Genomic DNA, 11,610 nt, shown 5'->3' with positions numbered 1-11,610 from the left:
GTCAGCACTCTACCTTGAAAGATCTACCTTAAATTACTTAGGCCCAGACACCAACACCTTATAATTATCCCACTTGTGACTTCCTCCTTCTGAGGCATTGCTAAACCTCTATTAAGTGGTTTTCTCCCTTACTGTAGTGAGCTTAAATAGTTTTGCTTTACTAACAGGTTGTTTGTGATACTTTGGCAACTTAAACAATGTAAACAAATATTATAAGTCACAACAATATACATGAAAATATAACATCTTTTGCCATTCAGGGGATTCAGATTTAAAATCATAATGAAATATCACCATACACCTAGTAAAACAGGTAAAATGGAAAATATTGATAGTATCAAGTGCTTGTGAAGATGTAGAGAGAGTTGGTGTTTAATATATTCTTTATGGGAATGCAAAATGGTACTGCTACTCTGGAAAATTATTTGGAAATTTCTTATAAAACAAAACATATATTTCTCATATACCTCAGCAATCACACTCCTGGGGCATTTATTACAGGGTAATGAAAATTTTTGCCCACACTAAGTCTTGTAAACATAGCAACTTATTTTTAAAGCCTTATATGTAAAATTGTCAAAACTTGGAAATAATACAAATGCCCTTAGTAGGGAACTATTTAAACAAACCATTGCAAATCTATATAAGAGAATGCTACTCAACAAAATAAACTACTGATATAATTACTTAGATGGAGCTCAAGGGCATTATTTTGCACGAGAAAGAGCCAGTCTCAAAAGTTTACATACTATATGATTCCATGTATATAATATTCTTGAAATGACAGAATTATAGAGATGGAGAACAGGTTAGTAATCACTAAGGATACAGGAGTAGGGATGGGTGCAACAAAAAGGAGTAGCACGAGAGAGATAGATCAGTTCTGTATCTTGATTGTGACGAAGATTTCATGAATCTGAGTCAACATATGTGATAAAATTATGTAAAACACACACACACACACACACACACACAGACACACACTTTCAACTGATAGACACTAAAGGGCATCTGATAAATTCAAAAGTAATTCCTAAGAAACATTGAACAAGTATAATGTAAAGAAAGTACCTAACTCTACTCACACTATCCAATAGTGAAAAACAATAATAAATCTTACTTAACATGACAACACAGACTATTTCCATTAAAATAATTTTTGCAAAAAGTTTAGTAGTAATTAAACAACATATCATTCTATTAAAATTGTTTTTATTACAATGATATATTTTGTTACACACTGGCATGTTGATTTAATGAAAATGATGGATTAGTGGTTAAAAATAAAACAACTGATAAATTGAAAAGTTAACAAAAATAATAATGAAGATAATTACTGGTCCACTATGCTCTAAATCAAAATGGTCAGATAAGCCTCAAGTGAAACACAGGATATGCAAATACATTTCTATTGGTAAATTTAAGATTGCCAGTTTAGTTTTAGGAAAATAATTTCATCCATCATACTAATAAAGTTTATTTAAAAGTTAATGCATTTGTGATTTTATTTTGAATTTTTTCATTTGCTTTGACTTTATGATCATGGAGATGCATGCTTAAGGCTTTTATGGAATTACATATTTAAGTGAAATTATTATGAATAATATTTGTGTCCATGAAGCTTTTCTAGAAGTTCCCTTCTCTATACAAGCTTGATGAATATTATTTTTCTGGCTTATACTCCTGGGAACTTTCCATCACACAACCAGAAAGGATTGAAACTTTCATGTAGGATTATGGTGTAATAAATCATTATAAGTCCAATTTTGCATCATAAAACTATAAAAAATATTTAAATGCTAATTTGGTAAGCATGCTATAAACATACCAGAAAATAATTTTATATCAAATGATTGCAGCCGAGAAATAAAATTTGTTACCAGTAGATTTGCAAAAGAAAGGAGACACATAATAAGCATAATTTATTGTAGGACTGTGAAACTCCATGGTTATAAAAGCTCTAAAGTGGGAAGCAGTATACTGAATGAAATTTTTTGTAACTATGCCATTAAAATACAAGCTTTTGTAAATTGAGGCCTTTTCTGTTTTTTTATGAGATTACTAACACTAAGAATTAAATTATATAGCTTTTATTTTAAAGCTATATCGAAAAGAGTAAATTTAAAATAAACATTGCTTTTGGTGGGCAAGAGGGATTCAAGGTACATGATAAGCGATGAAATAGAAAGGAAGTGTTACCATTTTCATTTAATTTACATTTCCAAGGCAGAAAAGTTATGTTTGATTACTGAAGTAATTGCCAAGCCTAAAATCACTATAATCTTTAAGATATCATAGATATTGGGAAAGGTAAAATAAAAATTATTTTAATGTGAAGAATTTGTATCCAAATTAAAATTCTTTTTGATGTTTATTTATTTTTGAGAGACAGAGAGAGAGAGAAAGAGAGAGAAAGCAGGGGGGAAGGGGAAAGAGGAGGCACAGAATCCGAAGCAGGCTCCAGGCTCTGAGCTGTCAGCACAGAGCCTGACATGGGGCTTAAACCCAAAAACCATGAGATTATGACCTAAGCTAAAGTCAGATACTTAACTAGCTGAGCCACCCAGGCACCCCTGTATCCAGATTTTGGAATATAGTAAATTTAGTTTCTGGACACCACAATTCAGTGAACTTGATGTTAATTAACAGCAAAATTATGAATTGCCATTTTTGAAGAAAGAAATTGATAATATCAAAAATATCAATTAAGTACACACACACACACACACACACACACACACACACACAATCTGTATTATATTCCTAGAACCCCTTAATAAATTACCACAAACTTGGCAGCTTAAAATAACATAAAGTTATTCTTTCTCAGTTCTGACACCCACAGTCTGCGGTCAAAGCATTGGCAGGGTTCTTCCTTCTGGGGTCTCTGGGGGAGTATCTATTCCATGACTTTCTTTTAGCTTTTGGTAGTTGTCAGCAGTCCTAGGTATTCTTTGCCTTGTAGACTCATGACTCCAAACTTTGATGGAGATGGGTTTCTTCTCTCTGTATCTCTGTCTCAAATCTCCTCTCCTTTCTCTTATAAGGACACCAAACACAGGATTTGGGGCCTACCCTAAGTCCAGGATGATTTCATCTCAAGATCTTTAACTTAATTACATCTGAAAAGACCATATTTCCAAATAAGGTCACATTTACTAGTACAGTGAGTTAAGATTTGGATTTATCATTTTCATGGACACAATTAAACCCACTACAATTTCCATTAAGAATCTTGATGATTTGGGGTCACTACATGAAATAAAAACTTGAAGAAACCAAGAATATCAATCTGAAGAAGGAAATGCTAGATCAAGATCACACATTAAAATTTGAAGCACATTTGTTCTTCCAGTCAGCTGAACTTTGGATGTATCTTTTTTTTTGTTGAGATAACTGTACATAAATATTTGTAGTGTCCATTTTAAGTTTAAGGTTTCCTAATACAATAAGAGCCAGTGCCAGGTTTAAATTTTTTTTTCCTTCAACGTTTTAATTTATTTTTGGGACAGAGAGAGAGAGACAGAGCATGAACGGTGGAGGGGCAGAGAGAGAGGGAGACACAGAATCGGAAACAGGCTCCAAGCCATCAGCCCAGAGCCTGGCACGGGGCTCGAACTCACAGATCGCGAAATCGTGACCTGGCTGAAGTCGGACGCTTAACCGACTGCGCCACCCAGGCGTCCCATGCCAGTGCCAGGTGTATATGAACTTTCACTCACTCCTCAGTCCTGCATATCAGAATTGTAAGTTAAAGTAGGCAAAAACCTTTTAGGGATCATTTTTTTTTTAACTTCCACAGTTCCTGAGGGGTTTTGCAAAGGGATGGAAAGGGATAGAAAGGATCCTGTGACTATTATCTTAAAATGGTTTTCCAGATCACCCAAGTTAAAACACTGTCATTCTATATGATAGACTGTTGGAGAGTTGAAGTCATATAAAACCATGCAGGAGAATGAGGAAGGTCATGTGAATGAATTCCCTGGTCATTTGTCAAGATTGGGGGCATAATTATCTCCAGTGGAAAATATTAGATATTACAGGGCTAAAGTGGTCTGGATGCAATTCCAGGGAGGTAGTGTGGGAGAACAGAGTACTGTGACCAGTACTATGTAAGGAACTTTGGAGGAAATACCAAAGAGAGTGAACTTACGCTTCAATTCCTAAGAATATTTCATTCTCATTGGAATAAGGAAATCAAGGAACACATAATTTTTAATGATTTATTTTAGACCTTATGCCCACAATATAGCACTTGGTGTTTTACACATCATATAAAGCCAACAAATTATTCTGAAGACTCAAGACAGAGTTCAAAATTAACTTGCCAACAATACAAAATAATAAAATGTTTTTTCAACCTAATATACCCAACCAGGTACCTCCCCTTTATTTCTTTCCTTTCATAGTCAACATTCTGGAGAGTTAGATACAGTTTCTGTTTTAATTTCTTTATATTCTATAAACTCTTCAACTAACTTTTACCTGAATTCTGTACTATCATTCTAAAACAGCTGTTGCCATCCTGATCATTAATGACCTTTAAATGATTAAGTCCAACAGGTAATTTTCATTTTTATATTTGCTTACCAATATTTGACATTGTAAACCATGTCATCTTTCTAGAAAAATTCTCCTCCCTCCCGTTCTGACACCCACTACTCCTGATTTTCTTCCTACCCATATAAATACATATTTAATCCAGTTAGCTAGTTTTCCTCTTCCACTCTATCTCACTGAGGCCCTATCTTAGGAATTCTATAATATTCCACTCATCTCATCTCTCTCCTGGCCTCAATTACCATCTATTTGCTGAGGACTGAAAACTTTCAGATGGACATATTCCAGACATCTGTCCTGTGAACCAAACCCACATAATGCCAACTATCTATGTGACATCTCAGATGCATACATTGCAGGCATCTTAAATATGTTCATTCTGAACTTATCATCTCCCCACTCCCAAAATGTGTTTCCTCTAGTGATTTATAATTTGGTAAATAGTGCAAACAACTCTCAGGTTGCTTAAGCTAGAAACTTGAAACTCATACCTGATTTCTCTTCCTTATTCTTCCTACCCTCCATGTAGTTCCTCAACTTTCATTGCCTGAATATATTGTACACACACACACACACACAGTGAATAAGTGAAACTTCGATTATCTCAAGAGATAGTAGATACAGTTTCAGAAGTTCAGTAATCTTTCATGTTTAGATAAAACCAGATTAGCCAACATGAGGATGTAGACTCTTTTCTATATGAGTATAGGCTGCACAAATGTGCCCAGGTCAATTTGTTTAACCCTTAAGTTATGTTCTAATATATTTGTAAAGAGCAATGGCTGAATAGGTGAATTGTTTTTTCTATGATGCTGAGCCATTTGCTTAAACACAGCAACATAAATGATTTCCAAATTTGTGAAACTTCATCATCTGCTCCCTTGACAAACAGTTCACAGTTCCATTTATTCATTTTATATATATACTCATATATATACACACATATATAGGTATGTATGTATGTGTAAAAAAATGTATATATAAATATATATGTTACTTTGCTCAGGCATTGAGATTTGAATACATTGTGGGCAGTAAGGATGAGGAAGGGGTTAAGTACAATTCCCAAGTTCCTGATTAAGCAACATGGAGATAATTTTCATTGCTTATTGAATTAGTTTTTAATATGTCTCAAAGTCTAGGGTTGATGAGCTTATCAGGAGGATTCTCACTTGGTGTCCCTCATATGTTTGTATCCAGATGGTGGCTGAGACTGGAGTCACCTGAAATATTCTTCAATTATATGTGTGGCATCTGGGCTAGTATGGCTGCAACAGCTGGAGTCTCATGTGGCATTTCTATACATGGGCTTAGTTGAGCTTCTTCACAACATGAAAATCTCAAGGAATTCAGTTTCCTTACTGGGAAACTGACTTCTTCCGTATCAAGCATTCCAAAAGACAAAGAGAAAACTGCTAGTCACCTAAGTTCTAAACCTAGCACTTGACACAGGACCATGTCTATAATATTCTATAGGTCTGATCATCACAGAGATCACCAGATTCAAGAGGAGAAGCTATGGATCCCATATCTCAGTGGGAAGAGAGTTAAAAAATTTGTGGCCATCTTGATTTTACCAGTTTCCTACAAGACAAACCATTTATAAAGTATATAAATTTTAAATTTATATATTTTAAATTTTCTATTGTCCTTAGTATTTAAAATTTTCTATTGTCTTTAGGCATGCAAATATCCATACATAAATCTCTAACAATTTTTCAGAAAATTCTAACCCTTAACCAAAATTTTTGATTTTGTTCTATGACCCAGCATCTATTTCTAAAAGTACATTTCCTCTAGTTTAAGCCACCAATCTGAGATAACTCTTTAAAAGCTCCAGCAAGACAATCCAGAGTGCAAGTTGGAACTCCATGTTCTATAGAAGAAGATCATTTCAGAATGTCCTGTCATGACCTGCTGGTTATTCAAGAAAGATTCTTTTAGCTCAGTTACCCATACCCCACCCCCACCCCCACATATATACTTCCCATAACCCAAGAGAAAACATTAGTTTTCAAAAGTAGTAAAATCAAAGCTTTGATTGATAAATTCAGTGACATTAAAGTGTCAGGAACTAAATATAAAGGATTATGATAACCCAATCTAAGAAACAGAAAATGTATGTTGTAGAAAATAAGACACTTCATTTTTCCTCTGAAAGCAGATCTTTGATAGGATCAATTGTGGCATGGAGAAATACAGGACTAACATCATCAAAGATTCCATGTTGCTAAGAATGCAAGATTGTCTTTAACGGAAGCATGTACTCTTTCTCTTACATAAAATGTAGGCCCCAGTATTAGCTTATTTTCCCAAGTAAACATTTTTTCCATTATTTTCATCCATGTCTCTCTTTTTTTAATTTTTTAATGTTTATTTATTTTTGAGAGAGAGACAGAATGTGAGTTGAAGAGGGGCAGAGAGAGAGAGAGAGACCACAGAATCTGAGCTGCCAGCACAGAGCCTGACACAGGGCTCGAACCTGAGAACTGTAACATCATGACCTGAGCCAAAGTTGGACACTTAACCAACTAAGCCACCCAGGCACCCCTCATCCATGTCACCTTTAGTTTATATATTCAGGGTGATAAAGTGTGTTTAAAGACTATTATAGACATGGATGAAAATATCTACTGTCTATGAAAATATCTATATGCCAATGTCTATAATGATTAATTTATTAATATAGTTATGTATACTACTTAAAAACACACATTACATACAATAATATACTAATTTAGAAAGTTTTTTCACATTTCATGAAAAATATTCTATTTCTTACACATGTATCTTCAATATTAGTATAATTATACAGTCAATTTTTGAGTCATCTAACTCAGATTTTTAGGTTATAACATGTTCTCTGCTAAGTTGCCTTAGATATAGATTTCTTTTATAATCTGAGCTGGGTTTATTTTCCATTAAAAAATACTCGAAGTGAGAAGTAACTGTTTATTTAATGAAATAAAATTAATGCTCCTAATCTCCTTGATTTTGTGGGTATATCTCCTTAATTTTTGCAAAACCATCAATAATATATTGCTGTTTGTGGTAGTCTTTAAAATCTTCCAAAATACAAGTTTACAATGATAAGTAACATTTGAAATAGTGACTTCACATCCCTAGAAACAATTACTAAGTTTATGTTAACTTTATGTGGCATCTTTTAAATCAATTCCTTGAAGAGAACCCAAAGGAGATCCAAAATTAGCTTTGTTTGATTAAATGTATATATATATATATATATATGCATATATATATATAATTATATAATTATATTATATATTAATATGGTATATTAATATATTATTATATGGTATATGTATTATAATTATATATAAATATATATTTATAATTTTAATTTATTTTATTTATAATTTTATTTATAATTTAATTTATAATTAAATATAAATATAAAATTTTACTAAGTAGTAGCTGTTCTTTAAAATCTTGAGAAACTTAACAGAAGACCATGGGGGAGGGGAAGGGGGAAAAAGTTACAATCAGGGAGGGAAGCAAACCATAAGAGACTCTTAAATATAGAGAACAAATTGAGGGTTGATGGGGATTGGGGGAGAGGGGAAAATGGGTGATGGGCATTGAGAAGGGCACTTGTTAGGATGAGCACTGGGTATTGTATGGAAGCCAATTTGACAATAAATTATATTAAAAAAACAAATTAAGTATTTCAAACAGCACTCTGTAAATTAGAACATTGATAAGCATTTGTATATAAAGTAATTTGTATCAGTCAATTTTTGCTAGGTTTTGTTGCAGTGGCAAACAACATTATAATCCCAATGGTTTACCACAACAGGGTTTATATCTTATTCAAGTTACATGTCAGTTTGATGCCATTCTGTTCCCTGTATCTTTTCTTTATTCTGAGATTTAGGTAGGAGGAATAGTCCCTACCAATGACACATATTCCCATGGATGATTTGTTCATAGCCTTAGAACTTTTGCTTAGATGTTGCATAATCACATTATTTATATTCTGTAGATCAAAGGTCACACTGCCATGCTCAACTTCACTGGGGTGGGATGTGTACTCATCACATACTGAACCACTGCAAATCACACAGCAGCTGGTGGGCATACAGAATTCTCTCCCTGCAAGGGAACCAGGTAACTGGGATAAAAAATCTAACACAAGCTTTTCTGAGAAATAATTTTGAGAGGCAACCTTGACTTGTATTTGTGCATTTATGGAGTCTCTTAATGTCTGCTTTTAGCTACATAAAAATCCAGTTGAAACACTGACCTCAGCAGGCTTAAGGATTACTTAAATTCTGAGTCAAAGTACTATCCTTTACCCTAACCTGGCTGGAGGTGGCAGAGTATGTTGAGGGTACAGCAGTTTATTATTCCCAGATATAACCACAAAGAATACTATGCTGTCATTTCTATGGCTATAAACTTATTTTTCCACTCCCAAACTTGCCATTCTCAATTGGATCCTATGCTTACTGATGTTAGAAATTAATTACATTTATTATCTTTGGGGAGTTTAGTTGCAATTTTGCCAGAGTACAAGATTGCAAAATCTGCTCTTGGGAAATGTTTTTACTATTTTCTTATGATTAATTCTATGTGGATCCCATAACATTTATTATTTAACCATAACAATCATAGAAAACAATATAATTGCTTAGGTGATGGTCATCAATCTTTTATGGAAATTTAAATGAGAAAACATAAAAAGGCACAGAATTTAAGTGGTGTTTCACACCACTTTTTCCCCATTAACACAACTTTTAAGTTTAGCTCTAGTATGATGATTTAAAAGACTTGTTTTACACTGTCTGGACTGGGATCACCAATCAAGTGAAATCGAGACACTCATTTAACTTTTTTTTTTTACATTTATTTATTTTTGAGAGACAGAGTGAGACAAGGTGAGAGTGGGGGAGGGGCAGAGAGAGAGGGAGACATAGGATCTGAAGCAGGCTCCAGGCTCTGAGCTGTCAGCACAGAGCCCGACACGGGGCTCGAACTCACAGACTGTGAGATCATGACCCGAGCTGAAGTTGGACGCTCAACCGAGCCACCCAGGCACCCCTGAGACACCCATTTAACTTTTATGCCTCAGTATCATCATGGCAAAAATAGTTTATTTCATTCATTTATTATTAGGATTAAAAGAAGCACTGTCTATAGAAAGCCTAGCCTATCAGAAAATAAATATCTAATAATTGATATTAATTTCTACAGATGCAAATGTTACTAATACTATCCGAATAACTTTGAAGATTAAAGGAGTTACTATATCTGTGTGAATCACTTAGAACAGTGTCTTGTACATAAAATAAATACTATTAAAGTATTAACTATATCATTACATATTATTACCATCAAGATGTACATTCCTTTCTCCTGGAATTTTCCACCTCATTGGTTACAAAATATAGTTTGGAAAAGATCCAATCACTATCACATTTTACCTCTAACATATTAAGATATACAATATTTATATACTCAGTCTTTGCTTTCTAAAACTCATCTTACCATTTTCTTTTTGTCCTTTTCCAGTACTTCTTAGTCTAGGTATAGTGGGAATGAGATTGTTCATGTATTTATTTTAGTATTAGATAATATTTGGCCAAATCACAACCCTACCACTTAGTACTCATAACACCTTGAAAAGTAACTTAACTTTTTGTATCCCCAACTTGCTCCTATGCAAAATACAGTTTTTAATTACACAGGGGATGTTGTATGATTCTGAGGAAATTATGAATTAAAGGAACTAACATCTCTTGAACACATACTATTTGGGAAGCAGTTCCGATACATATTCATAAATGTTATGCAATTAAAAACAGTAATATGGCCTACATTCACTCAATGATAAATACTCCTACTTCCCAAAGTTTTATAAACTGAAAGGGCCTTTTCTGTTTTACATGAGGGAAAAGACTGAAGAGCCAGGCAGAAAGCATCTATTGATATACAAAGAAGCCCTCAGAGCTTTAGGAAAAGTCACAAGGCTGAGGAGCATATACTGGAGTTGAAGCTTACTAAGGGAGGCAGGACTGAGGGACTCAGGTCCCAGAAGGAGGGAGACACAAAGAAATGAGACTGACACTAGGCACAGGTTTTCCCCTCAAGGTAACCCCTCTGCTTGTGGAATTGTGCAGAGTAAGAGGATATGAATCTAAGAAGAAAGTGGCTGAATATCAGAGCAGAGATTTTATTTTATTTTATTTTTTTAAGCCCTAGGTAGATAAAAAATGAAGTTCAGGACCCACAGAGAAGGAATACCCTAGATAACAATGTAGGCTTTTAGGTGGCATCTTTGCAGTTCTGTCCCTGAGGAATGTCATTGAACCAAGTCTGCAAATACTGAAAAGCTGCCTCAAGTTCCTGACTACACTGAGGTAGTCTGTCCTTCAGCTGTCTGCCAGAGAATGGGATGAATTCCTTGTGGAGAAACATATCATTTTGAAGTGCTTCAATTTTTCATATACATAATTCAACATTCCATAAAATTCATTACCAAAAATAGGACCAAAATAGGAAAACAAAATAAACATTAGAAAAAGAATCATAGATGACCCAGATGTTAATGTTACTAGACATGGACTTTAAATTGTGATTAATGTGTTGAAAATAATAGATGGCCAGAATGGAGGCTTTCTTCTAAGAACTATAATCTGTAAAAAATAATGGGATAGAAATTGATTTCATAATTGAAAACCACAATAATTTTAAGAACTCAATAGATGGGATCAGGGGCGCCTGGGTGGCTTGGTCAGTTAAGTGACCAACTTCAGCTCAGGTCATGATCTCACGGTTCATGAGTTGGAGCCCCACATCGGGCTCTGTGCTGACAGATCAGAGCCTGGAGCTGCTTCAGATTCTGTGTCCCCCTCTCCCTCTGCCCCTCCCCCACTCATGCTCTGTCTGTCTGTCTCTCTCTCTCTCTCTCTCTCTCTCAAAAATAAATAAATATTAAAAAAAATTAAAAAAGAACTCAATAGATGGGCCTAATAACAGTTGGATACAGCTCAAGAGAGCATTAGTGAGCCAGAAGATAAGCCTGTTGAA

Source organism: Prionailurus viverrinus, chromosome A3 (assembly GCF_022837055.1).
Source record: "Prionailurus viverrinus isolate Anna chromosome A3, UM_Priviv_1.0, whole genome shotgun sequence".
Classification (NCBI taxonomy): domain Eukaryota; kingdom Metazoa; phylum Chordata; class Mammalia; order Carnivora; family Felidae; genus Prionailurus; species Prionailurus viverrinus.
Note: the sequence above shows the minus strand (reverse complement) of the source record.